At 42.8% G+C, this 26,301-nt stretch overlaps 1 pseudogene across 1 annotated transcript; it reads right to left on the reverse strand.

The window, feature by feature from the left end:
• Positions 1-302: 302 nt before the first annotated feature.
• Positions 303-13,258, reverse strand: LOC309872569 (homeobox protein NANOG-like; annotated as a pseudogene). The gene is made up of 3 exons (XR_014316520.1): positions 12,164-13,258; positions 8,567-8,722; positions 303-1,546 (listed from the first exon to the last, which is right to left on the reverse strand). The product of XR_014316520.1 is annotated as a homeobox protein NANOG-like (transcript).
• Between the last annotated feature and the right edge of the window lie 13,043 nt (positions 13,259-26,301).

A 26,301-nucleotide genomic window follows, 5' to 3' on the forward strand; every position in this document is an offset into this window, starting at 1 on the left:
GTGACCCTCTCTGTTGCCACAGATTGCTAGCTTCATAGATTAGGTGGAAATAGGAAAACACCTGAATCCTTGGGCTCCAACCTCCTTTCCCACACTCTGCTTCACTGCTTCTGATTTTCAGTCAACCTCCTCAACATTCTCCCATGTATGTGTGCACCTCTCCTCTTACTCTAAATGGCTTCCCTGCTCCCCACCATCTGGACAAATACTTCACAACACGAACTCTTTTTTCTCTTCCTCAGTTATCTTTTTTAAGACCATTAGCATTTTAAAAATCTGGACCACTATTGGTATTTATTTTCTATATCTTTTAAGTGGGCATTTTATTTATTTGTACTTAAGCCTATAAACCAACAGGCCAAACTGGTACTATTATCATGATAAATTAAAATACAAAACATCTTCCTACAAATACTAGAATATTGAACAAATTAGGAATTGTAGTAAAACAACACAAAGGACAGAGGAAATCGACAAAGCACAGTATAACTTAACTCTTCATGGTAACAACTGAGGTTATTAACAAGTAAAGCCTTACAATCTCAGAAAATGCAAATCATCCTTCAGCACACATCTTTGTATTTTTACTTCCTATTCTTGAGGTTAGATTTTAGAGCCTAGAGATATCCAAATTAGTATTATATCTAGTTATCTATAGCCAGAAACATCTTTTGTCATGCTGCCCACAGCAGCCAACGCTACTGAAACTCCTTTTATCAGACTCCAATAATACCCCCTCTTTCGACACAATCAGTACAATGAGAAACAATATCAAAGCAGAGATATAGGACCCTACAAAACAAAGCTTAGGAGAACTAATACAGCCACTCCCCAAACTGAGATTGAATAATATACTCATCATCACATATCTTCATGCTGTGTGTTCATAGAGTAATTTGGGAATAAATGCATTATTTGCTGGATACTTCAGTTAGTGGTTTGCAGCATTACACTGTAGCTTTCCCCAGCAGTTTCTGAGATGGACTCCAAACCATTGACAGGATTTTGCTGGAACTGGATCCAGGGCTACACAGATTCCTCTCCACAACTGTGGAGCTGATTGTTCCAGGCTTGGTTATTCCAGGTGTGGGGACACCAGGTCTCACTGTTCCAGGAACGGTTGTTCCAATTGGGGTTATACCAGGTCTGATCCTCCATATTGGATGGTTTCCAGAAGGGTTCATCAGCTATCTCTGGTGACAGGAAGAGAAGCCTGGATGTTCTGTAGCTGTTGAGTTGCTCTGAGTCACACTGTTGCTATTCTCTGGCCAGTTGCTGTTCTTACACTTCATTCTCTGGTTCTGGAACCAGGTCTTAACCTGATTATAGTTAAGGTTCAGAATGTTGGAATGTTCTTGCATCTGTAGGAGACTGAGGCATTTCTGTCCATGAAATCTCTCACTGAGTACATGTAGCTGGGTCTGAGGGAGGGCAGTTCTGATCTTCTGTTTCTTCACTGGTCGGTATCTTCCTTCTTCACTGTGCTCTCCTCTACAGAAGTGGATCTTAGTTTTACTCTGGGACTGGTTGAAGAATCAGGGCTGTCCTGAAAAGCAGATCCATAGAAGAAGAAAGAGGAGAGATGGTCTCCATGTAGGGTGTCTTAGCAGAAGACATTTGCAAAGATGCATAATGTTCTTCAGGTCCATAAATCTCAGGCACTGGACAAGAATCCCTAGAATTGGATGCTCTGAGACCAGGTGGGCATTGGAGCTGAGCTGGACCCACACTCATGATGCTGAATTGTAGTGGGGGTGGGGAGCAAAATTGTAAGAAAGGTTCATCTATGTGGAAGAGCTTAGAGAAATATGAATATCTCCAGATGTATATTTGCTGCTGAATTGAGCACTGAAGATCTCCAGATATAAGAGTATCAGAAAGATAGGTGGGGGTTGCCTGGGTGGCTCAGTCAGTTAAGTGTCTGACTCTTTTTTTTTTTTTTTTTAAGATTTTATTTATTTATTTGAGAGACAGAGAGAATGAGAGAGAGTGATCATGAGAGGGGGAAGGTCAGAGCAGGAAGCCCACTGTGGGACTGGATCATGGGACTCCAGGATCATTATATGAGCTGAAAGCAGTCACTCAGCCAACGAGACATCCAGGCACCTGAGTGTCTGACTCTTGATCTCAGATCAGGTCTTGATCTCAAGGTCATGAGTTTACGCCCCACTTGGGCTCCATGCTAGGCACGGAGCCTACTTAAAAAAAAAAAAAAAAAAAGAATATCAAAAAGATGGGATAGCAAGAGCCAACCAGCCCAATCCAGCAAAAGGTAAGCATTTATTTTCTTTATATTGTTATTACACCATATTTTAAGACATGTGCCCTCAACTAAACGGCAAAAGTTAAAGACAAGAACCATATCTCATTCAACCGTTCACATTCAGTGATGGCTGGGAATACACATACATCCGGCTAAGCTCCAGATGTGCTTGCAGCACCTGGAGGGGGCTTGGGAAGCAGTCCATCACCAGAAGGAAAGTAGTCTCACCACACTCCTGCATACACAGAGCATTTCTTTACTTTTCTCATTGCATTTCTCCCAGTTAGACTTTGTCTTGGATGGGTTTCCAGTTTTGCCCTCCCCCCCACCTGGGTGTCTTCCTCTCCTCTCCTTCCTCTACTGCCTTCCCCAGGTTCCCACACTTTCCCCTCCACACCAAACTTGGTTCTATTACAGAGGTTCATCTTCCTGCGGCCAGCACTCCATTCCATGAGCTCAGGGGAGTCTTTGGCTTGTCAGATTCTTCAGAGCAGAGCACATACAGGGCAATCTATTTTTTTCTTTTATTTAAGAAAAAATTTGCTAACGTTGACTGCATCCCAAAACATAACTTCAGTGCTTGTCAGGCTACCAAGTCTCTGTCTCTTTACTTTTGCTTGCCAAGAACTCCCCCTCTCCACCAATGGGACAGAAAAAAAAAAAAAAAAAATCCTGACTTGCCATATACATAGTACATATATTTATGTAACCCTGCATTTCAAGAAAGAAGATTGTTATTCACTATTTCCTTTCCAAGCCAATCCATTAGCAGGACCCAAATTTCTCCACTTATTTTTCGTTTCTTGTCTGGATGCCCAGAAAAGCCTCCCAGCTCGTCTCCCTACTTCCGTTCTTACCCAACTACAATCTTTTCTCCACACAGCACCAGAATGATTTTTTTTTTAAGTAGTCTCAATGCAGGGCTTGAACTCCTGACCCTGAGATCAAGACCCAAGCTAAGATCAAGAGTGGGACACTTAGGGATGCCTGAGTGGCTCAGTTGGTTAAGCATCTGCCTTTGGCTCAGGTCATGACCCCAGGGCCCTGGGATTGGGCCCCATGTCAGGCTCCCTGCTCAGCAGGAAACCTGCTTCTCCTTTTCCCCTGTGCTCCTGCTATCTCTCTCTCTCTCTCTCAAACAATTAAATAAAAATCTTAAAAAAAAAAAAAAAAAAGGAGTTGGACGCCTAATTGTCTTAACTGAATCACCCAGGCACCCCCAGAGTGATCTTTTAAAACATACCACTCTTCTTAAAACCCTCATGATTCCCCAGAGCACGTAGAACAAAACTCAGACTCTTTATCATGTTAGTAAGCCTTTACATGATCTTGTTCCTGTGACCTCTCCATTATCCATTGTTATCCATTGCTGCATAACAAAAGACCCCCAAACTTTGTGACTTAAAACAGTAATGCTTTATTATTTCTCACAATTCTGTAGGTTTCTCTGCTGGTCTCTCCTAAGACCACTCTTACAGCTGCAGTCATCTTGACAGAGCAGTGTTGGACAGAGGGTCCAAATGTCTTATTTGCTTAACAGGCAATTGGCGTTGGCTGTTGACTGGGCTCCTCAGTTCTTTTCCTTGTGGCCTTTTAGTGAGCTAGTAAGCTTGTGAGCTTCTCTGCAGCACAGAGAGGTTCCAAGAGAGTGATGGCAAAATCTCAAGGTTCCTTAAGGTCCCCACTCTGGAATTTGTATATTACATCTGTCATATACTATTGATCAAAGCAAATCGGGGCGCCTGGGTGACTCAGACATTTGAGCATCCACCTTGTGATTTTGCTCAGGCCATGATCTCATGGGTTGTAGGATCAAGCCCCACATCAGTCTCCACATTCTGCAGGGAGTCTGGTTGAGATTCTCCCTCCCTCTCATTCTGCCCATATGTGCGCTTGCACTCTCTCAAACAAATAAATCAATCTTAAAAAAAAAAAAGAAAAAAAGTTAAACATAACCAGAATAAGGCCCTTTGGGTTACATAATGACTAGGACTCTTATTTTCTCTGTTACTAATTATTATGAAAATTAGTTAAATTTCATTAGCAGTTCACTAAATCAGTAGGAAATGTTCCATAAATGTTAGTAACTATTATCATTATAATTATTACTCTTTTTTTAAAAAAGATTTTATTTATTTATTTGACAGAGAGAAATCACAAGTAGGCAGAGAGGCAGGCAGAGAGAGAGAGAGAGGAGGAAGCAGGCTCCCTGCTGAGCAGAGAGCCCGATGCGGGACTCGATCCCAGGACCCTGAGATCATGACCTGAGCCGAAGGCAGCGGCTTAACCACTGAGCCACCCAGGCGCCCAATTATTACTCTTTTTTAAAAAAGACGTATTTACTTATTTTAGAAAGAGAGCATGTACACATGTAAGTGGTAGCGGATAGAGAGAGAGAAACGGAGAGAGACAGAGAATCTTCTGGCAGACTCCGAGCTCAGAAGGAAGCCCAATGCAGGGCTTGATCTCAGAAGCCTGAGATCATGACCTGACTGGAAACCAAGAGTTGGCTGCTTAACACACCGAGCAGCCCTGGTGACCTAACAAATATTACTCTTTAGCTCACAATATCTCTAGGTCCATTGACGTGTCAGTGTTCCTCTATATTATGTGTCTTTTACTTCAAGCAAAGTGAGGGAATTCTTACATTTGAGTAATCCTTGATTGGGATAGCTTTTCTTGTTGGAGTCTTTTTAAAAGTTTCTAACAATCAATAAGCCAAACTAAAAATTTTCACAAGCAAACTGAAGACATGTAGTTAAGTGTTTTTCCTGCCTGTCCTCTACAACCATGAGAGAAAGTTGAGGAAGATAGTTTCCTTTTTGCAGAATCCCATGTGATATATGTGAAAGGTTGATAGAATTTTTAAAAAATCAACATTTTGCAATTCCTGACAAAAATTCAAGGCAAAGATCATTTGATACTATTAGATGAAGGGTTGCTGGGGGTAAGTATACACAGGGGGGTTTAGGGGGTCCCCACCGCCAGATTTACTGATCCATCTCAGTGTCTGAATGAAGAGAGAGCTAACTGTGTCATGCAGGTACTCCCTGCATGTAGAAGGAAATATACATCTCACCTCTTTCAGGTGAGAGGTGGGACGGAGTACACAACATCACTTCTGAAGCATCCTTGCCCACATACTTAAACTGAATCACACCTGGGTTTTAAATCAGACTTCTGGTTTATAGGCAACCCAGAGGTAACAGGGACAAGTTAGGGGACACCTCAGGGAAGCTGTTGGCCGTATGCAGAATGCCGACCACCTGACAACTGGAAAGTGATAAAGAGGGTGTGCTCAGGAGAAGACATGTAGGGTTTTCTTACAAAGTTAAACATACACATTCATTGTGACAAGTTATTCTACTCTGGGGTATTTACCCAAGAGAAATGAAAACACATGTCTACAAAAAGACGCATACAAAAATATTCTTAGCAGCTTTTTCCCCAGGAGCCCAGATTGGAAACTCTCCCAATGTCCAGCGACAAGAATGTGCACAAGCAGATTGTGGTACATGCGGATGATGGAATATAACTCACAGTAAAAAAAAACATGCAACAGCAGGGATGAACCCCCAAAATATGCTGAGGACAAGTAGCTGCATACAACAAGGAACAGGCAAAACCCATCCACAGTGAGAGAAGTCAGAGCAGTGGCTGGGGGTGAAGGGAGAGTTGTCTGTGAAGGTACAGGAGGAAAGTTTCTAAGGTGAGGGAAACATTCTCTTTCATGATAAGGATGTAGGCTGCCAGGTGTATGCATTTATCCAGACTCTTTGAACTATGTGCTTAATACTTGTATATTTCCTTCTACATAAGGAGAAATTAAGTAGGAGGGAATGAGGGAGGGAAGTTGAGAGAGAGAAAGAAGAGAGGGACAAAGAGAGAGAGAACCAAACAACAAACGTGATGTGTGGACTTCTTAGATTCACAAACAACTGCAAAAAGTTTTATATTTATGGAAAGTTGAATGTGGACTACATGAGCATGTCGATGACTCCAAGGGATTATGAATTTTTAGATGTAAAAATGGCAAGTGGTCATGTAAGAAAGTGCCCAGTTTTAAGAAACGCGTAAGAAAATACCCAGTTTTAAGAAATGCATACTGAGGGACGCCTGGGTGACTCTGTCAGACGGCTGCCTTTAGCTCAGGTCATGATCCCAAGGTCCTCAGATCGAGTCCTGCATCAGGCTCCCTGCTCAGTGGGGAGCCTGCTACTCCCCCTGCTTCTCCTCTTTCTCTTTCTCTCTGACAAATAAATAAAATCTTAGGGGGAAAAAAAGAAATGCATACTGAAATATTTATGGTAATGTAACATGATGTCGGGGCTATAATATCTAAGGGTGAAAAGCAACTAAAAACATTTAATGGGTCATAAAAAGTGAGCATGATAAAATCATGACAGCTCTGGAACCTAGGTAGTGACTATATGGGGATTTACTGTTCTATTTTTTGGTATATTTGAATTTTTTTGTAATAAAAAAATGGAATTGTTCTAAGTCAATAGAGAATATAATACCCACAATATAAAAGCCAGAAAGTATATGGAAGTTTTCAAAATTATATTCTCTTTCCTTATCAGACCATAGATCAATTTTCCCTGTTTTCTGCCTTGGCAGATTTTTTGCTTTGATTAAAATTCACACCTTCCGAGATCACAATTATGAATGGATTATATTAATCACATTTATTTCATATTTCAATCAATAAATAGTTACTGAGAAATAACAGTAATGTTCTTTACAGAGAACATTCCAAAAGCAGCACCTACGCCCAGTTGTTCTATCCAGGGAAGGAATCACTTCCGGGAAGGAGTCTTCCTGCCTGGCAGAATCGCATCTTACCACCAGGAGGCGCATCCTCACCGAATTTGCTTTAGAAAAGATAACATCAGACCAACATTGTCTGAGGAGCTGGTTACCAGTCTCTTGGCGCGCCCACGACCAGAGTTTGTAATTGTTTAGGCATGTCTCTGGTGACCTCATCCCACTACACTTGAGTCTTTTTGAGGAAACAATTAGCCTGTTTGAACAGAACAGGTAAGGCAAATTAGTAACTGGAAAATTACTAAGTCGTTCTACAGGACGTGTTAGGACATCCTGTACTCCCTTGAGGCTGAGAGTTAGGGTGTGGACCCTGCTTCCTCATTTGATGGCTGGGAAAGGAGACAAGTCACCCCTCTCCCCACAGCGCAGCCCCTTCATTGTCCTTGGGAGGCTGGACAGTGAGAACAGAAGTGGAGCTGGCCTTGGTGGACGGGGCTTCACTGGGACAGACAAGCCTTCCTCCCCACCCCTCCCTGTCCCTGGCTCCCTTCCTCTCAGCTCTGAGGCCACCGAAATGCAAACTTCAGAAACTCTGGGTGGGGAAGACCCCAGGCTGGCAGCTGCCTGAAACTGCCGTGTGCTCTAGAAACCCTGGGAACCGATTCTCCTGGACCTTGGTTCTGTGTAGCCATTTGCTGAGACACCAGTAGGTTCTAGGTTCTAGGCCTATTCACTTACATCTGGAATTTTAAAAAGAGACAAAAGTGAAACCCCAAACTCGGAAAAAAAGAGATGAGATTTGTGGTTAACCCAGGAAGGAGGCGTGGGGGTGGTCTTTGGAGAAGGTGGTCAAAAGACACAAACTTGCAGTCATAAGATCAATAAGTACCAGGGATATAATGTGTGACTCCATGATTTTGGCAAACACTGTTGTGTATGTTGGACAGTTGATGAAAGTATAAATCCTAAAAGTTCTCAGCACTAGAAAAAACATTCAAACCTTTTTTTTTTTTTTTTGCCTCTATATGAGATAATAAATTTTAACTAATTGTGGTGATCATTTCATAATATATGTAAGTCAACTCATTATGCTGTACATCTTTAACTTACTGCTGTGTCTTAAGTGTATCTCAATAAAATGGAAAGAAAAGGAAGACCCGAGGAAGGTGGCACCAGAGTGAAGAAACTTCCTGAAGCCCCCAGATCACGCCACAGAGGCAGCTGTCTTCTCTCCCTGTACCTGAAGCTCACCCTGGCCTGGGATCAAAGTTCAGAGGTCTGAAAGGTGAAAGAAACAGCCAAGAAGAGGGAGGGTGTGAGGAGTGTAATAGAAAGAAATAATAACCAGTTTGCTCAGAGCTCAGAATAGAGAAGACTCCCTTCTGGCCCCCACACTCAGGGCTGCTTCCCTCCCCACCCCCACCCCACCAAGGATCACTCCCCATCTTTCCCTGCCTCGGGCTTTCCCAGCAGCGCCATCATGAGGGGGCCTCCAGAGGAGAAGACTAACCTGTGTGAGAATCATATTCTACTTACCATTCACATGTACATTCATGCATTCACTTAACAGCTAGCAATGGGGGTCATGCGAGGTGGAGGTGTTGGGGGTGTCTTTGAAGAGCCCAGACAGCTGTCCGGTGGGGGAGCCAGTCATAAGAAAATCATCATGATGCCACAGAAGAACTTCAGGAGCTGCAAGCATAACATAGAGGACAAGAATCAGGACCTTTTGTGGATGGAAAGGAGGAAAGTGCCAAGTTTCAGGAAGGTTTATTGCAGAGGAGGTAAGCATTTGGAGATTCAGTCAGCCAGTCCGCCAGTCCGCCAGGAAATTCTTTCTGAGTGCCTTCTGGGTGCTAGGCATGGGATCCCATCAGTGAAGAAAACAGTCCAAAATCCCTGCCCTCATGGGGATGGCATTCTATTGGTGGGGAGGGTGCAGCGGAGGTACAGACTGTAAACATAAGAACAAGTAAATTCTAGAACAGTTAGAATGCTGTGGGGGAAATAGGACAGCTCATGTGGGGGTTAAAAGTCATGTTGAAGAAGTCAGGGAAGCCTCATTGAGGAGGTGACATTTGAGCAAGGACTTCTAGAAAGAGAAGTCATACACAGCCACTAGGGTGCTGGCCTGTGTGAGGGAGGGCAGGGAGGCCAGTGAGGCTGGAGCGAAGCAGGAGGCAAGGTCAGACTACAGAGGCTTTGCAGGCAATCATGACAACTATGGCTCTTAACCCTGAGAGAAATGGGTGACCATCGGAGCAGTGGTGTGCTGGCAGATTGGGTCTAAAAAAAAAAAAAAAAAGCCCTGTTCTTTAAGCATTTGCCAGTTCCTGTGGTATAAATACTCCCACCGTGGCCAATTCCAAGCTACGAACACAACACAACTGAGCAGGGAGGGAGGGTATGTGCAGGAATGCCTCTTGGTGACTGGGACACGCCATTGCACCCACTCTTGCTTTGGGCAGTTTGAAGCAAAGGTGTGACATGATCTGACATGCATTTTAAGAAGGTCACTCTAGCTGCTGTGTTGAGAGGAGGCAGTGGGTGGGTGGGAGGGCAAGGACAGAAGCCAAGGGGACATTCAGGGAGCTAGCCACCTGATCATGGTGAAGGCGGGTCTCAGAGATTAGTGGTGGTGGAGATAGCAAGTCCTACACAGATTCTGGCAGTATTCAGAAGTCCATTGAAATCCACCTGGATTTCATGGCAGAATGGATAGGGGGTATGAGAGGAAGAAAGTAAGACAGGATGGCTCTGAGGTTATGTGGAAGATTTGGGGGAGAATGTGAGGAAAGGCATTCCAGGCAGAGGGAACAGCATGTGAAAGCCATGTATTTGGGAAAGAGAAGCAAGGTCATGTGGCTATGAGGGCAGAGGCAGCAAACTGGGCTGGAAAAGAGGTTCCTGACCAGGAGTACCACAGAGAGGAGCCAGGACCCACTGGCTCCTGGTGGAGCCATTAGTGGAGATCCACTAATAGGGTTTTAGCAGAGAAGTACATGAATAGGTTCATAAATTAAAAAACAACTAGAGAAGCTGGAGGCAGTGAGACCAGTTAAGAAGCCATATCACTGGTCTAGGAGAGACAGAGAGAGTCTCATCAGGACAGTTGCAGTGAAACTAAAGAGAAGAAGAGGGGAGTCTGAGGGTCATAGAACTGGTTCCAAAGCCAACCTTGAATGTACATGGATCACAGAACACAGTGCACACTCTGTCCATGTTTGCTCAATAACTAATCAGGGGACTGATGTGAGTCTTATCCTTATAATCTCCTCCCCTCCCCCCACTTTTTTCCCAAGTTAAATGTCTTTTCCAAAGGACAAATACATTCGTTATATAAGAATATGGTTCAAATGCTCATGCCCCTGTGAAAGATCTGGACGTGTTCTCACTCTCAGTCTGGGGGTGTTTACACGGCTGTACCCATAGAAAGGTTCTTCAAGCTGTATAATGAACATTTGGGCACCTCCCTGGAAGCCTGAATATACCTATTGATGAGCCATATTGATTCACTTTACCATGTAAATGACAGAGCTTGGAGCCCTCCCTTAGACCAAGCCCTCATTTCCAGGCAGGAGAAGAAGCCAATAGTATTCCACTAGGATAGACAGAGGAAAGGGGAGTAGACAGAACACAACAACCGATAAACTTGACCCACTACTTTGCTGTTGAAAATCCATGTTGTTATCTGTAACATCTGAACCTTTCAAATGAAGTAACGCCTTGAAGTGTATGTGATGGAAGCAGAAGGAACCCGGTACTAGTGACTGGCCCACAACACATGACTCAAGAAGCCCAAATTGGTCTCTTACCAAAGTGATGCAGGACCATCCCAAGACACCATTTTTATAACACCAGAAACCTCTGTCATTGGCCTCATAGTCCGCCTCAGCCAGAGAAAGCAGATTTCTTTTGCCCTTCACATTGGTTCCCACCCCACAAGTGGCTTCTCTTCTCCCCCAAGGCCAAAGAATACATGTACCTCTTCCACAAAGCCTTTGTGCATAGGACTTGTAGCCACAGAACCATGAACTGTTCTAGACAGATCGTGAAGTCTGAACGCCACCTATGCAGCAAAATCCAGCTGTTACTTATTCAAGTGCCATCTTGGATTGTTTTTCCTACTTATAAGGGTCATGTCCCCAGTTAGCCTGGAAGTGTGAGTTCAGGAGCTAACCTAGCCAGGGCTGGATTCTCAGGGACACTAAGGAATATTTACTCATCTCTGATAATGGCCCACACCCCAAAAAGCAAAAAATAAATGACTACCTCTTGTGCTCACACTCTGAAGAGAATATCCATCCATCTCCACTAATTGGACTGTCTATAAAAGAACCAGAAGAGAGAACATGTGTGCGTGCATACACGCTCGTGTGCCTATGTGTAGCTGTGTCTGTTTTGAGGGTAGAAACATATTAATAACGATCACTTATTAGATACCTGTTGGGCACCAGTAACTTGATATTCTCATTGAATCCTCATAACAGTCCGGTGAGGAAAATGTTATTTTGGATTCTCTGATTAATAAATCCGTTACAGGTTAGTTGTGGGAATGACATGAGACTTTCTGATTCATTTTCTCTTTGTAGATGTTGAGTGATTTTTATAGCTAGGCCATATTTTTTTACACGTCACCAGTTTTTTTTTTTAATTTTATTTATTTAATCTCTATACCCAGTGTAGGGTTGGCACTCACAAGCCCAAGATCAAGAATCACATGCTCTTCCAAATGAGCCAGTGAGGCACTCCTATACTTTATCCCTTTTATGAGATTATTCTGTCTGTAATTCAGACTCAGTTACGTGTGATGACCAAGCTTAATAAGAAAAATACTGACACATTTCTGCATTTAAACACTTATAATGAATGGTAATATTATTCAAGAATAACTTAAGACCACATGATTTTACCAAAATGTTATGATTTTATAAAATCATTTGGTCACTTGTATAATTGTTAGACCTTGAAAAATAAAATTTAAGCAAAAAGCAAAACAATAAAAATAATAATGTCTGTTACAAACGGGTATTCAGCATGCTTCAGTAACTTGCCCTCAACTTTCCCCCAAGAATAGAAGTTATTAAATGCCTCAGTTGCTGCGCTGATATCCAGGGAAGTAAAGAGACTCACCCAGGGTCACACAAGCACAGCCTCTTGACTCCCTTTGTCTTCCACTGTGGGACAGAAGTCGTCATGCAAGCAATACAGCCATCTCTGTCCTCAGGGTGGGTGTCCTCTGTCCTTGGGCCTGGGCTGATGACTGCTCAGGTTGGAAATCCCCAGGAAACACAGTCATCACACACCAGCACGAAGCCAGGAGCAAAATGAGGATGAATCTTTCAAAAGGAAATGCTATTCCAGAGTTCACACTGAGGTTATTGCTGACTGAACCTCGTTTCCTTTCCAGTCCTGAGCATATTTCGTAACAAAGGGTTTTCTAAGAATGAAGATTCCAAAAAGTAGCTAGAAAACAAGCCTGACAGTCATGGGATGGTCATCAGGTGAATACTTCACTTACCACATCCTCAGAAACATCCACCAGTGTTTGGGTTCTGTTGTCCTGGCAACAGCCCCCTTAAGTCCGTGCCCATTAGGGCATATCTGAGAGAAGAGCCCACCAAGGGCTGGGTCAGGAGGTTAGACCAAGATATCTCCCAGCCTGAAGTAAAAGTAGGTTGAGATTTATCTGGGGAGAAGGTAAAGATTTAATCCCCCACAGACACACAAGGATTGTTCATATTTGTTTGTTTCACACCCTCCGTACTGCTGTGGGCAGGTGTGGGGAAGGAAATGAGGAGGGGTAAGGGGGGAGTGCCCGGGTGTCAAGGAAGCAGGCATAGCCCCCTGCATAGTTGGCACAGTTCTACCCACAGAGAAGACATTCAAGCCACATCTGAGGATCAGATGGAATGGAGTGACGGGATTTTAAGGGGGATTTTCATTTCCTCAATTGTTTTATAGCTGAGGAAACAGACACAGAGAGGTTAAGTCACTTTCCCAAGGTCACAAAGCAGCCTAATCACAGCTTAATCACCAGTCCTAGAGCTCCTGACTGTCATCTGCTCTAGCAATCTTCCCAGGAAGACCCTATTCACCCACCAGTTTGCACAGGGCTCTCTGTCCCCCGGCTTTGTCCGGGCCAAGCTCCATAGGAGACACTGCCGCTTTGTGTCGCCCTCCTTGGCACAAGACGAAATCAGGTGGTCCCCATTCTTCCTGTTCCACTCTGCCAAATCTAACTGCACACACTTCCTGTGCACAAAGCCAGCTCGCCAATTATCTGCTCCAATTAAGGAGTGTGAGATGTGGTTTATTCAGTCGCTCTGGAGGGGTGACTGAGGCGAACGATGGGCTGGCCATGCTGGCTACAGGTCCCCTCAGCGGTCCTGGCCGTGCTGTTTCCCCTGGCACCCTTCCCCTACCCCCAGATGGCTGCTGTCGTTTCTTTACCTCCCCTCTCTCTCCTTTCTCAGTCCCTGGAGTTCCAGAACTGTGTCTTACTCTCCCTCCCCCTCTGTCAACACAGAGTTCTGTCCTAATTCTGTGTCCTCTGAAAAACTAATGTGTACAGAGTTGTCGGTGGTGGATCATGGATTAACACTCTGCTCTCCTGGAGATGATCAGCTCTCAAACGGCATTGCTCATGATGTGTCTTCTGCTCTTATGCCTAAAGCCAGGCTTGCCACAGATAAATGTAAAAAAGCAGAACAAAACAAAAAACACCTTTTTTGCTTGACGGGCAGACCCCAAAAACTCACTCTACTGCCAGTTCTTTCTGCCTCTTCGCACTAAAGCAAACAAGGCAGATAGAGGCTGAGTGTATATGAGTCTCATTGGTTAGGACGACAGGTACTGTCAAGACCAATGCCCTCCTCCCTGCTTAATGGGACACATTTTATGATCCTGATGTGTAATATACATATAATATAATAATATAATATATAATATACATATAATATAACCTACCTGTACATACTTTCTCAAAAATAAAATCAGCATAATGCCTTGACAGGAAGGATTCAAAGAAGAAATAAAAGGCTGGTGATTTGTAATAAAGTAATATGTATTTCGACATGGAACTGCTCAGGCCCAACTACAACAGAAGATAAAACAAAGGAGCCGGTGCTGTAATTATTCATAAACTTAAATCAGTACAGTGTGTTGCACTGCATACAACTAGTGTTGTCATTGGTGACATAATTTTTCAAATAGTGAGCAAATCTTTGTAGAGTTCTAAAAAAGAGTAAAAAAAAATTTTTTTTTGGAGATTTTTGCCTACCCATTTGAGAGAGAAAGAGAACACAGACCAGGGAGAAGCAGACTCCCTGCTGAGCAGGGAGCCTGACGTGGGGCTTGGTCCCAGGAAAGTGAGAACATGACATGAGCTGAAGGCAGACGCTTAACCAACTGAGCAACCCAGGAGCCCCCCAAATTTTTGTTTTACATGGCAGTCACCTTCCTGGAAAATTAAGTGTGTCTGAAGCCATGCAAAAAATACATTCAATTTATTCGTAAAATATAATTATGCTGAAGGCACAGGTCATTATAAACATTTCACTGTTGTTTTAAATCTACATGAATATCTGGGACAAGACATCTTAGACTCCTGTCAGCTAAACACAAGCAGTGCCATATACTGTGGCAACAAAAAATATACCCCACCTCGCCAAAATTTGCAAAATGCTCCTGTGGGTGCTACTGGGCCCTTCACCCCATAGGTCATCATTCCCTTAGCAATTACCTTCAGCCTCTAGTAACAGGGTCCTTAAGTGACAGTAGTTAAACAAATAGGGGTTTGTTTCTCTCTCAAGTAAACTAAAGCTGAAAGCAGGCAATGTTGGGCTGCTTTGTTCAAGTCTCCTATTCTTTCTGCTTTACATCCCTAGTATTGATTTTCAACCTCAAGTTCATGGCTGCAAAGTGGCTGCTGGAGCTCCAGCTATTTGTGTCTATGATCTGGGTATGAAGAAGAAAGAAGAGAGGAAGTCAGGAAGATGGATAAATCTCCTTTAGGAATGTTTCTAGAAGTCCCATCCAACAACTCCCTTTTTATCCATGCTCAAAGCAGGCCTGGAAATAAAATTTTTTAGTTAGATGCTTTGCTGTCTCTAATAATAATATTGGGTTCTATAGTAAAGAAGCCGGAGTGAACAGACATTGGGTAGACAGTCAACAACACCTGGCATACTGTTTCTCTCACCCACCAACAAGATCCAGGGAACCTGCCAAAACCCCAAAGGCAAATTCAATACACAGATCCTACAAGAGGCTTTCAACGTTTTGAGTTCTTTGGCTCAAGGTCTCAAGCTTCTGATGGCTTCCATTCTCATCTGCCATTTCACCCAAGGGAGCACAGTGAAGACTCATTACAATGAGCAGTTCTTTTTTTTTTTTTTTTTAATTTTTATTTATTCGACAGAGATCACAAGTAGGCAGATAGAGAAAGGAGGAAGCAGGCTCTCCTCGGAGCAGAGAGCCCAATGCGGGGCTCGATCCCAGGACCCTGGGACAATGACCTGAGATGAAGGCCAAGGCTTTAACACATTGAGCTACCCAGGCTCTCCACAATGATCAGTTCTGACTAGATGCTTGTGCTGAACAAATTTGGTGACAGCGGACCAATCTGAGAAGGGGCTCAAGACCCCAAATCTGCCGGAGCTTCCAGTGTGAGAGCTCAAGATGACAGTGGTTTGGTTTCTCACATTTGATATTCATCATTCGAATGTATGTATGTGTGTTTGTTTTCCAGAGTTTGTGCCAAACCCCCTGGAATTTTCCTAGAAGAGTTTTGTTCCATCTTACAAACATGTATTATTACATCTACAGCCTTTCTCCTGCTGCATGCCAGGGATGCAAGTTGAAGCCAACAATGGCTCTTCCCTGGAGAGCTGACAGCCTGGACATGGGGAGCAGTGGGAGGGTGGCAGCCACAGGCCACTACACTCCAAAGTGGTTAGTGCAGTGCCATACTTAGGTGCTCAATAAATAGTGACATTTTGACCTGTTATCTTCTTTGTGATGCTTGGAGATGAATCCATGCTCTTCCAAGCTGACTGGGCTCAGGAGTTACTCACCACACTTCTATTACCAAATGTTCTATTTTTCCTTCCATTTCACTCAGTCAACTATGCCCTAGAATAAGTTCTTGAAATATGTTTTTTTATTTTCAACCTTGCAGAAAACCTTCTTGCGTTGAAGCCATGTCAAAACTCTTGGAACTGGGAAATATCTAGAGATATGCAAAGATAAAAAAAAAAATCATCATCTCTGTACTTGGAAATTCCTAGTTCTTCCTTAGCCTCAAAATCCCTCCAGAGGGCAATTTGGCAGGAATTTTCAGTTTTGATGAAACGTTTATACCCTTTGACCCTGCAATTCTTCTTCTAAGAAATTATACCAAGAAAATTATTTTTATTTTATTTATTTATTTATTTATTTATTTATTTATTTTTATAAACATGTATTATTTATTTATTTTTATTTTTTAATTTTTTATAAACATATATTTTTATCCCCAGGGGTACAGGTCTGTGAATAACCAGGTTTACACACTTCACAGCACTCACCAAAGCACATACCCTCCCCAATGTCCATAATCCCACCCCCTTTTCCCAAACCCCTCCCCCCAGCAACCCTCAGATAAACATGGATTTTTATCCCCAGGGGTACAGGTCTGTGAATCGCCAGGTTTACACTATACCAAGAAAATTATTAAGGACATACACAAAGGTACAAAACAAGGGTATTTTTAGAGGCTGATTTATAACCATGAAAGCACCTAGATGTGGCTGTTTGCAATGTTTTCTAACCAATAATAAAAGATCAGTGACTACAGTACATTCCACACAACAACACGGCATCCATTTGAAATTATTCATTTAACAATTATGTATCAATTACTTACTATATGCCAGGCCTTGTTGTAAATAGGAGGATACATTACTGCATAAACAGACAGTGTGGATCTCCCATTCTGACTGTGTACTTTAATTGTATTTATTGACATGAAAATACATTTAGGATAGATCATTAAATGAAAAAAGGTTGGTTACAAAATCATTAATAATGATGATGATAATAGTCAATAACACACTAAGGCACTTAGTAGATAACAAACTAAGGCACTTAGGAGCTTTACATACATTAGTCATTTTATTGATATAAGAACCTAATATGACCCAATGCTTGTTTAAAAATAATTTTTATATTCATTACCATTTTGTTGACCAACACAGGCACAAGTGCAATAATAAAGCAACTGTTTTCTTCTCCCACATTTCCGTGAAACCCGATCTGCGGATTTGTCCTTCTGAGGACCGTGGATGAAATCTCAGGCAGTTCTCAGTATTTCCGGTCTCTTGCAGTCAGGTAGGCAGTCTTACTTTGAGAATTAAAACATCTAGTCCAATCTGAACTTCTCTCTATTCGAAGGGGAGTCTTCTCCTTCAGGCTGAACTGCTATGAGCTCAGAATCTTGGAAGGGTTTCTTCTCAGAGCTGCTCCTCTTCCCTTTGCCTTTGACCCCTCCATGGTGGGGGTGGGGGTAGGGAGGTGGAGCCTGAGGTGAGATTGGGGAAGGGCAGCCTTCAATAGCAGGCAGAGTCCTAGACCATCATTGGCTCCTGTGGTTGGCCACACAGACCTTTGCAGCCTCTTTGATCTGACAGGTGCTTTTGCAGGCTGCTCCCAAGATTTTCTGTGGACAATGTTGTCCCTCTCATAGCTGGAAGCATCCCATTCTTTTCTCAGCCCATGTGGTCTCCAGCATTCTCCCTTATGCTGACTTTCTCCTTTGGGCCCTTTGTCCTCCCACTCAGGGGTCCTGTAGTGTGGTTCCCCTTTCCAGCAACCCAGGCCGGCTCCCTCCTCAGAGTCCCATGGCCTCTGGTAAAGATTATACATCTTTGCCCTCCACTGAGGAGGGCAGTCCTTCTTTCTCCTTGTTGTTGGGCAGACTGAGGCACAGCTACAGTCTCTCACCTATGGGCATCTCTTGGCAAAAGGCAGGTACCAGTCCCCAAACTCTAGGAGGCACACATTCTCACTGTTCTCTGACCCTCAAGGGTCCCTCACTTGCCTTGGGGTTAGGGACTGCCCTCCTCTCCCACTGGGAGGTGGCATGGGATCCAGCCCATCAACAATGTTCTTGGAGGAATTTTCTCTCACTGCTCTTCAGACCTCACTGTGAGACTAGAGGGGGGGATTGCTCCAAGCTGGCAGAGCCTGTTTCATAATCTCTCAGTTTCCCCTGTGTCGGTTGAATAGAAGTCATAACACCTTAATTAGGATATTTGGGACATGGGGTCCTTGGCTACTTATTGTAGTGTAATCGACTTTTAGGGCTTCAGACAGAAGTGTGCACAAGGAGCCCCATTTTAACCTCCTATGACATTCCTGCAGACATGCACATGTCTGAAGGTTTCACAGCAAAACCGTATCCATTATCTTCAGGTCATAGGGTTGTTTTCTTCTTTTCTTCTTCACAAAAAATAAACTCAAAATGGGTCACAGGTCTAAATGTGAAACACAAAACTGTAAAGCTGCTAGAAGAAAACACAGGAGAGGATGTGGGTGGCCTTGGGGACCGTGATGACTTTTGGATACAACCCCAAAGCCGTGATCAGTGAAAGAAATAACTGACAAGCTGGACTTCACTAAAATGAACACCGTCTGCTCTGCAAAAGACGACTTCAAGAGAATGAGAAGACCAGCCACAGAGAGAGAGAAAACAATGGCAAAAGACACCCCTGATAAAGGACTATTATCCAAAATACACAGAAAATTTTTAAGACTCAGTAAGAAAACAACTGATTAAAAAAATGGGCCAAAGACCTTAAGTGATACCTCATCTAAGAAGGTAGCAAAGAAGCATATGAAAAGATGCTCAACATCCATAGGTCATCGGGAAATGCAAATTATTATTATTATTATTTTTTTTTTTTTTAAAGATTTATTTATTTATTTATTTGACAGAGAGATCACAAATAGAGAGGCAGGCAGAGAGAGAGAAGCAGGCTCCCTGCTGAGCAGAGAGCCCGCAAATTATTATTTTTTAAAGAGAATAGCAATTCATTTTTTAAAAAATTTTATTTATTTATTTATTTGAGAATGAGAGAGAGAGCACGAGCAGGGGAGAGGAGAAGCAAGTTCCCTGCAGAGCAGGGAGCCCCACATGGGGCTCAATCCCAGGACCCAGGGATCATGACCTGCGCCTAAGGCAACTGCTTAACTGACTGAGCCACCCAGGCACCCCAGAAAATGCATATTAAATCACCGTAATACCAGCAGTCTTGGGGGGATGCCAGTGTGGATCTAGGGGCACCACCCTCTTCCATGGTGGAGGCGGCTGCAGCCACTCTGACCCACGTGGCCATGCAGTGGCTGCTGGCTTATGCCAGGGCACCATTCCTGTGAACACCGCTGTCTGATCTGGGGGCAGCCCTGCCCAGCAGCACTGGCCTAATGCTGCTGCTCCTGTGACCTTTTGAGGATGCTTCCATTCCTCAAAAGCCCATGCTTAGATTTGTTGAAAGGACACCACCGTGCCAAAAGGAAGACGAGAACCTCAATACTTGAGTGCCATTGGCGACCTTCTACTAAAGCTCCTGAGTTCACAGAAAGCAGTTTTGCCATCTTGGCACTGGGTGGTGGTTACCTCCACAGGTTACCTCTACCTCCAAAGGCTGCACCTGACAGTCCAATGCTCTCTGGACAACGAGAACATGTTTGCCTGATAGAGAGTACCAGTACCTTTCAAGTTCATCACCTGCAAGGGTGTGGGGCAGCCCATGGTAGGGAGGCCAAGGTGCCATTGGTCACTGCATGGCTCCCGTGAAGGAAGACTGGCAGTTTTACAGTAGAGATGGGTGGGGATGGTGAACTCAGAGATAACAATGTTTCCTCATCAAGCTTGTTGGCCTGCCTGGCGAGGGCCATGAACCATGAGACTCTAGAGAAGCTGCAAAAAGATCAGGAGAAATAAAAACAGAATAACCAAACCCCTGGAACTTTGTTTGAGTGGAGAGCCACTGCCAATACGCTGGGGATACATAAATTCCCGAGCTCGTATGACTTGACCCAGAAGAGGCAGGACAGGGGCAAGCCCTGGATGTCTACACTTGGGTAGTGAGAACGTGAGAAATACAAGTAAAGAGGCTACTGAGAAAGAATCTACGTTTTTCTTCCCCTTGCCCTACCCTTAAAGTCTGTGGGTAGCTCTAAAAATCTAATCAAGGGGACGCCTGGTGGTTTAATGGGGTAAAGCCTCTGCCTTCAGTTCGGGTCATGATCCCAGGGTCCTGGGATGGAACCCCATTGGGTTCTACACTCAAAAGGGAGTCTGCTTGAGGATTCTCTCCCTCTCTCTCTCTGCTTCTCCTCCAGCTCTCTCTCTCTCTCTCAAATAAATAAATTGTAAAAAAAAAAAAAAAATCAATGTTACTGAAGGTCAGTGTGGAATAAAGAGATTATTAAGCAGACCACAGAGGATTTGGGGACAGTGAAGATACTCTGCATGATAGTATCATGATGAATACATATCGCTATAAATTTGTCCAACCCTAGAGAATGTACAACTCCAAGACTGATAACATAAACTACATATTTTGGGTGATTAGGACATGTTAGTGTAAGCTCATCAGTTCTCACAAATGTCCCACTCTGGGGGAATGTCGATGATAGGGGAAGCAGGTGTAGGGACAGAGGGTATGTGGGAAGTCTCTGGTCCTTCCTCTCTATTTTGCTGTTAACCTAAAACTGCTCTAAAAAATATTCTTCCAGAAAAAAAATGTTAATGTACACACATTTATTTTCTATATTCTTCTCTTTTTTAAAAAAGATTGTATTTATTCATTTGCCAGAGGGAGAGAGAGAGAACATACAAATAGAGTAGGAGGAAGAGGGAGAGGAAAAATTAGACTTCTGGCTGAGCAGGGAGCTTGATGTGGGGCTTGATCCCAGGACACTGGGATCATGACCTGAGCCAAAAGCAGATGCTTAACCATCTGAGCCACCCAGGGACCCCTTTCTGTTTTCTTCTTGAGTGAGTTTCAGTAATTCATGTCTCTCTAGGGAAGTTTCCATTTCATCTGGGTTAACTAATTTATTGGCATACTGTTGTTCAAGTATTTCCTTATAATTCTTTTCATTTCTGTAAAGTTGGTAATGTTCCTATTTTATTCCTGATTTCAATAATTTGTGTCTTTTCTCTTTTTTTTTCCCAGTCTTGGCCAGTCAAGCTATAAGTCTGTCTATTTTCTTGATCTTTTCAAAAAAAAGCAGTGTTTCATTTGTTACATTTTTCTATTGGATTTCTACTTTATTTCCACTCATATCTTTATGATTTTATCTTCTGCTTCTGTTGGGCTTAGTTCCTTTTTCCTCTCTTACTTTCTTAAAGTGAAAGTTTAGGTAATTGATTTGAGATCTTCCTTCTTAACTAATATAGGCATTTAGCTATAAATTTCCCCTTTGGGGGTGCCTGGGTGGCTCAGTTGTGAAGTGTCTGTCTTTGCCTCAGGTCATGATCCCAGGGTCCAGGGATCAAGCCCTGCATGGGACTCCCTGATCAGTGGGAAGCCTGCTTCTCCCTCTCCCACTCCCCCTGCTTCTGTTCCCTCTCTCACTGTGTCTCTCTATATCCACAAAATAAATAAAACCTTAAAAAAAAAAAAAAAACGTAGCTTTGGGCACCTGGGTGGCTCAGTGTAAAGATTTAGCCTCTGCCTTCAGCTCAGGTCATGATCTCAGGGTCCTGGGATCGAGTCTCACATAGGGCTCTGCTCAGCAGGAAGCCTGCTTCATGCCCTCTCTTTGTCTGCCTCTCTGCCTAGTTGTGATCTCTCTCTCTCTCTCTCTGTCAAATAAATATAATCTTTAAAATAAATAAATAAATAAATCTCCCCTTTGGCAGTCCTATCCTGTCATGGTGTTTGGGTTGTCCAGGTTCCCCTTGGGATTGGTTTGAACATTGAGTGTTGCTTCACACCAAACCAAGTTAGACAATTTGTCAGTTGTTTTCCAAATACTTTCTTTGGCTATCCAAGGGTGAAAAGTTTCATTAGGTATTTTATAAGTAATCTCAACACTATACAGCTATACAAAGAACATCACATTCAGACCCATTGGGTACACCAATTCACAACAGTTAAATGCAACCAGGGGAGCACGCGGACCAGGAAATGGGCCACTACATCACACTTTGATAATGCCATATCCACAGGCTAAGGAAGCACATGCCAGGGACATGTAGGTAGAGTTCTGGGGTCAGAGAGGAAATAAAATCTCCTGAGATCTGAATGTTACTTGGAAGTCAGCCCCTGGAAGAGGCCAGAGCTGTGCAGCACCCTTCCATGTGCCACAAAAAGCATCATCCAGAGAACAAAGCTCCGTTCAGCAACTGGACTTGTCTAAGAAATATACAGGCCATTTGAGGAGGAGCAGGATGGCAGAGGAGTAGATCTAAATATCATCTGGTCCCAGGAGTTCAGCTAGATAGTTATCAAACCATTCTGAACACTTACAAGCTCAAAAGGAGACAGAAGAGAAGAAGAACAGCAATTCTAGGAACAGAAAAATCAACCAGTTTCTAGAAGGTAGGACATGCAAAGTAGTGAATCTGAAGCTATATATGGGAAGAGAGATCACGGGGGAGGTCTCCTTCCTATGACTGAGGGATGTCACTCCAGAGGCTGGGGGTAGGGAGTGGAGCCCTCATGGTGACAGTGGGCCCTCAGAACCCATGGGGTCCCAGAAAGACCAGGGTTGTTGAGTGTGACAGAGCTCCCAGGTATTGAAAGAGGGAAGCCACCTGCAGAGACAGAGCAGAGCAGTGGGCTCTCAGCTCAGGGTTACCTTAAACTGTGATATAAGGCACAGTCAGGACACTGCACTTTGAGCAGGATCCCCACAAGTAGCAGATCTGGGGAGACTCACCTTACTCCTTGGGGAGGAATGGTGTAGGAGTATGTGGTAGGAATCTGCTGGGCTTGGAGACTCCAAACGGACCATGCAGCAGGGATAGAAATTCTCGATCACAGGTTGGGTAGGCGGATTGAACCCCGCATCAGATTCCTGCTCCACGGGAAGTCTGCTCCTTCTCCCACTCCCACTCCCACTGCTTGTGCTCCCTCTCTCACTGTGTCTCTTTCTGTCAAATAAATAAATAAAATCTTTTAAAAAATAAATAAATAAATACAAAATAAAACTATTTTTTAAAAATTTTGGGATACAATTTCTTCTAATATATCAAAATATACCCTAAATCTAGCACATGGCTTTGTTCTAGTCTCCAGCCTGATCACATTCTTTCCTCTCTTTTTTTTTTTTTTCAACCAACGTCTTATCAATTCCTTTTTAAGTATCTTTTTAAGTTTTATCTTTACAGTCATACTTCATCCCTTCATCATGTTTACCCTTATTTTTTTATATATGTAAGTTTCTCTTTCTTTAAAATTTTGGGAGGTAGTTCCTTCTAACAGACAAAAATACATCCAAAATCAAGTGTGTGGCTCTGTTCTAGTCACCAATCTAATAGATTTTTTTTTCTTTCCTTTTTTGTCCCCTATCTTCTCCCCCTGGTTTTGGGTCTCTTCTGGGTTGGGTAGTGGATATTTTTCTGGGATCATTGCTACCCTTTTAGTATTTTGTTCTCTCATTCATCTACTTTTATCTGGATAAAATGACAAGGTAGAAAAACTCATCACAAAAAAAAAAAAAAAGAAGAAGAAGAAGAAAGGAAAAAAAAAGAACAAGAGGCAGTCCTAATCAATATGGACATTAGTAATATGCCAGAACTAGAGTTCAGAATGACAAATATCGGGGCGCCTAGGTGGCTCAGAGGGTTAAAGCCTCTGCTTTCAGCTTGGGTCATGATCCCAGGGTCCTGGGATCGAGCCCTGCATTGGGCTCTCTGCTCAGCGGGGAGCCTGCTTCCCTTCCTTTCTCTCTGCCTGCCTCTCTGCCTACTTGTGATCTCTGTCAAATAAATAAATGAAATCTTAAAAAAAAAAAAAACAAATTCAGAATGACGATTATCAAGGTTCTAGTTGGGCTTGAAAAAAGCATGGAAGATATTAGAGAATCCCTTTCTGGAGAAATAAAATCCTTTTCTGGGGAACTAAAAGAACTAAAATCTAACCTCGTTGAAATTTTTATTTTCTATTTATTTATTTATTTATTTTAGGATTTTATTTATTTTCTTGTCAGAGAGAGAGAGAGAGACAGCACAAGCAAGCACAGGCAGACAGAGCAGGAGGCAGAGGCAGAGGGAGAAGCAGGCTTCCTGCCAAGCTAAGAGCCCGATGTGGGACTCGATCCCAGGACACTGGGATCATGACCTGAGCCGAAAGCAGCTGTTTAACCAACTGAGCCACCCAGGTGTCCCTCGTTGAAATTTTTTAAATAAGCTATTAATGAGGTTCAATTAAAAAATGGAGGCTCTTATATTAGGATAAGTGAGGCAGAAGAGAGAATTAATGATATAGAAGACCAAATGATGGAGAATAAAGAAGCTGAGAAAAAGAGAGACAACTACTGGACCATGAGGGGAGAATTCAAGAGATAAGTGATACCATAAGATGAAACAATATTACAATAATTGGGATCCCAGAAGAAGAAGAAAGAGAGAGGGGGCAGAAGATATATTGGAGCAATTTATAGCAGAGAATATCCTTAATTTGGCAAAGGGAACAAGCATCAAAGTCCAGGAGGCACAGAGAATCCTCCTCAAAAATCAGTAAAAATAGGTCCACACCCCATCATCTAATAATAAAACTTAAAAGTCTCAGTGACTCAGAGAAAATCCTGAAAGCAGCTTGGAACAAGAGGTTTATAACATACAAGAGGTCTGTAACATATACTTCTATCCACAGAGACCTGGCTGGCCATAGACTGGCATGATATATTCAAAGCACCAAATGAGAAAAATATGCAGCCAAGAATACTATATCCAGCTAGGCTGTCATTGAAAATAGAAGGAGGGATAAAAACCTTCCAGGACAAACAAAAATTAAAAGAATTTCCAAACACCAAACCAGCCCTACAGGAAATGTCGGAAGTGGTCCTCTAAGCAAAGAGAGAGCCTCAAAGTAACAGACCTGAAAGGAACAGAGACAATATATGGTAATGGTCACCTTACAGGCAATAAAATGGCAGCAAATTCATATCTTTCAATAGTTACCCTGAATGTAAATGGGCTAAAAAGCCCCAATCAGAAAACATGCGGTATCAGAATGGATTTAAAAAATAAACAAACAAAAACAAGACCCATTGATATGCTGTCTGCAAGAAACTCATTTTAGACCCAAAGATACCTTCAAATTTAACATGGGGGGGTGGAAAACAATTTCCCATGCTAATGGACATCAAAAGAAAGCTGGGATGGCAATCCTTATATCAGATAATTTGGATTTTAAGCCAAAGACCATTGTAAGAGATGAAGAAGGACACTACATCATACTTAAAGGGTCTGTCCAACAAGAAGATCTAACAATTTTAAATATCTATGCCCATAACATGGGAGCAGCCAATATATAAACCAATCTATAGCAAAATGAAAGAAACACATCAACTACTAATATAATAATAGTAGGGGACTTTAGCACACCCCCCCCCCCAAATGGACAGATCATGTAAGCAAAAAACCAATAAGGGAATAAAGGCTTTAAATGACTGGACCAGATGGACATCACAGATATATTTAGAACATTCCATCCCAAAGCAACAAAATACACATTCTTCTCTAGTGCACATAGAACATTTTCCAGAATAGATTACATCCTCATTCACAAATTAGATCTCAACTGGTAACAAAGATTGGGATCATTCCGTACATATTTTCAGACCACAGTGGTCTGAAGTTAGAACTCAATCACAAGAGGAAAGTTGGAAAGAACTTAAATACATGGAGACTAAAGAACATCCTGTTAAAGAATGGATGGGTCAGCCAGGAAATTAAAGAACTAAAAAAATTCATGGAAACAAATGCAAATGAAAGCACAACTGTTCAAAATCTTTGGGACACAGCAAAGACAGTCCTGAGAGAAAAGCATATAGCAATACAAGACTTTCAAAAGAAACAAGACAGGTCTCAAGTACACAACCTAACCCTACACCTAAAGGAGCTGGAAAAAGAACAGCAAAAAAAGCCTAAACCTAGCAGGAGAAGAGAAATAATTAATATGAGAGCAGAAATCAATGAAATAGAAACCAAAAGAACAGTAGAAAAAAACCAATGAAACTAGGAGCTGGTTCTTAGAAAGAATTAATAA

This window comes from Mustela nivalis (genome assembly GCF_964662115.1).
Source record: "Mustela nivalis genome assembly, chromosome: 8".
In the NCBI taxonomy this organism is placed as follows: Eukaryota; Metazoa; Chordata; class Mammalia; order Carnivora; family Mustelidae; genus Mustela; species Mustela nivalis.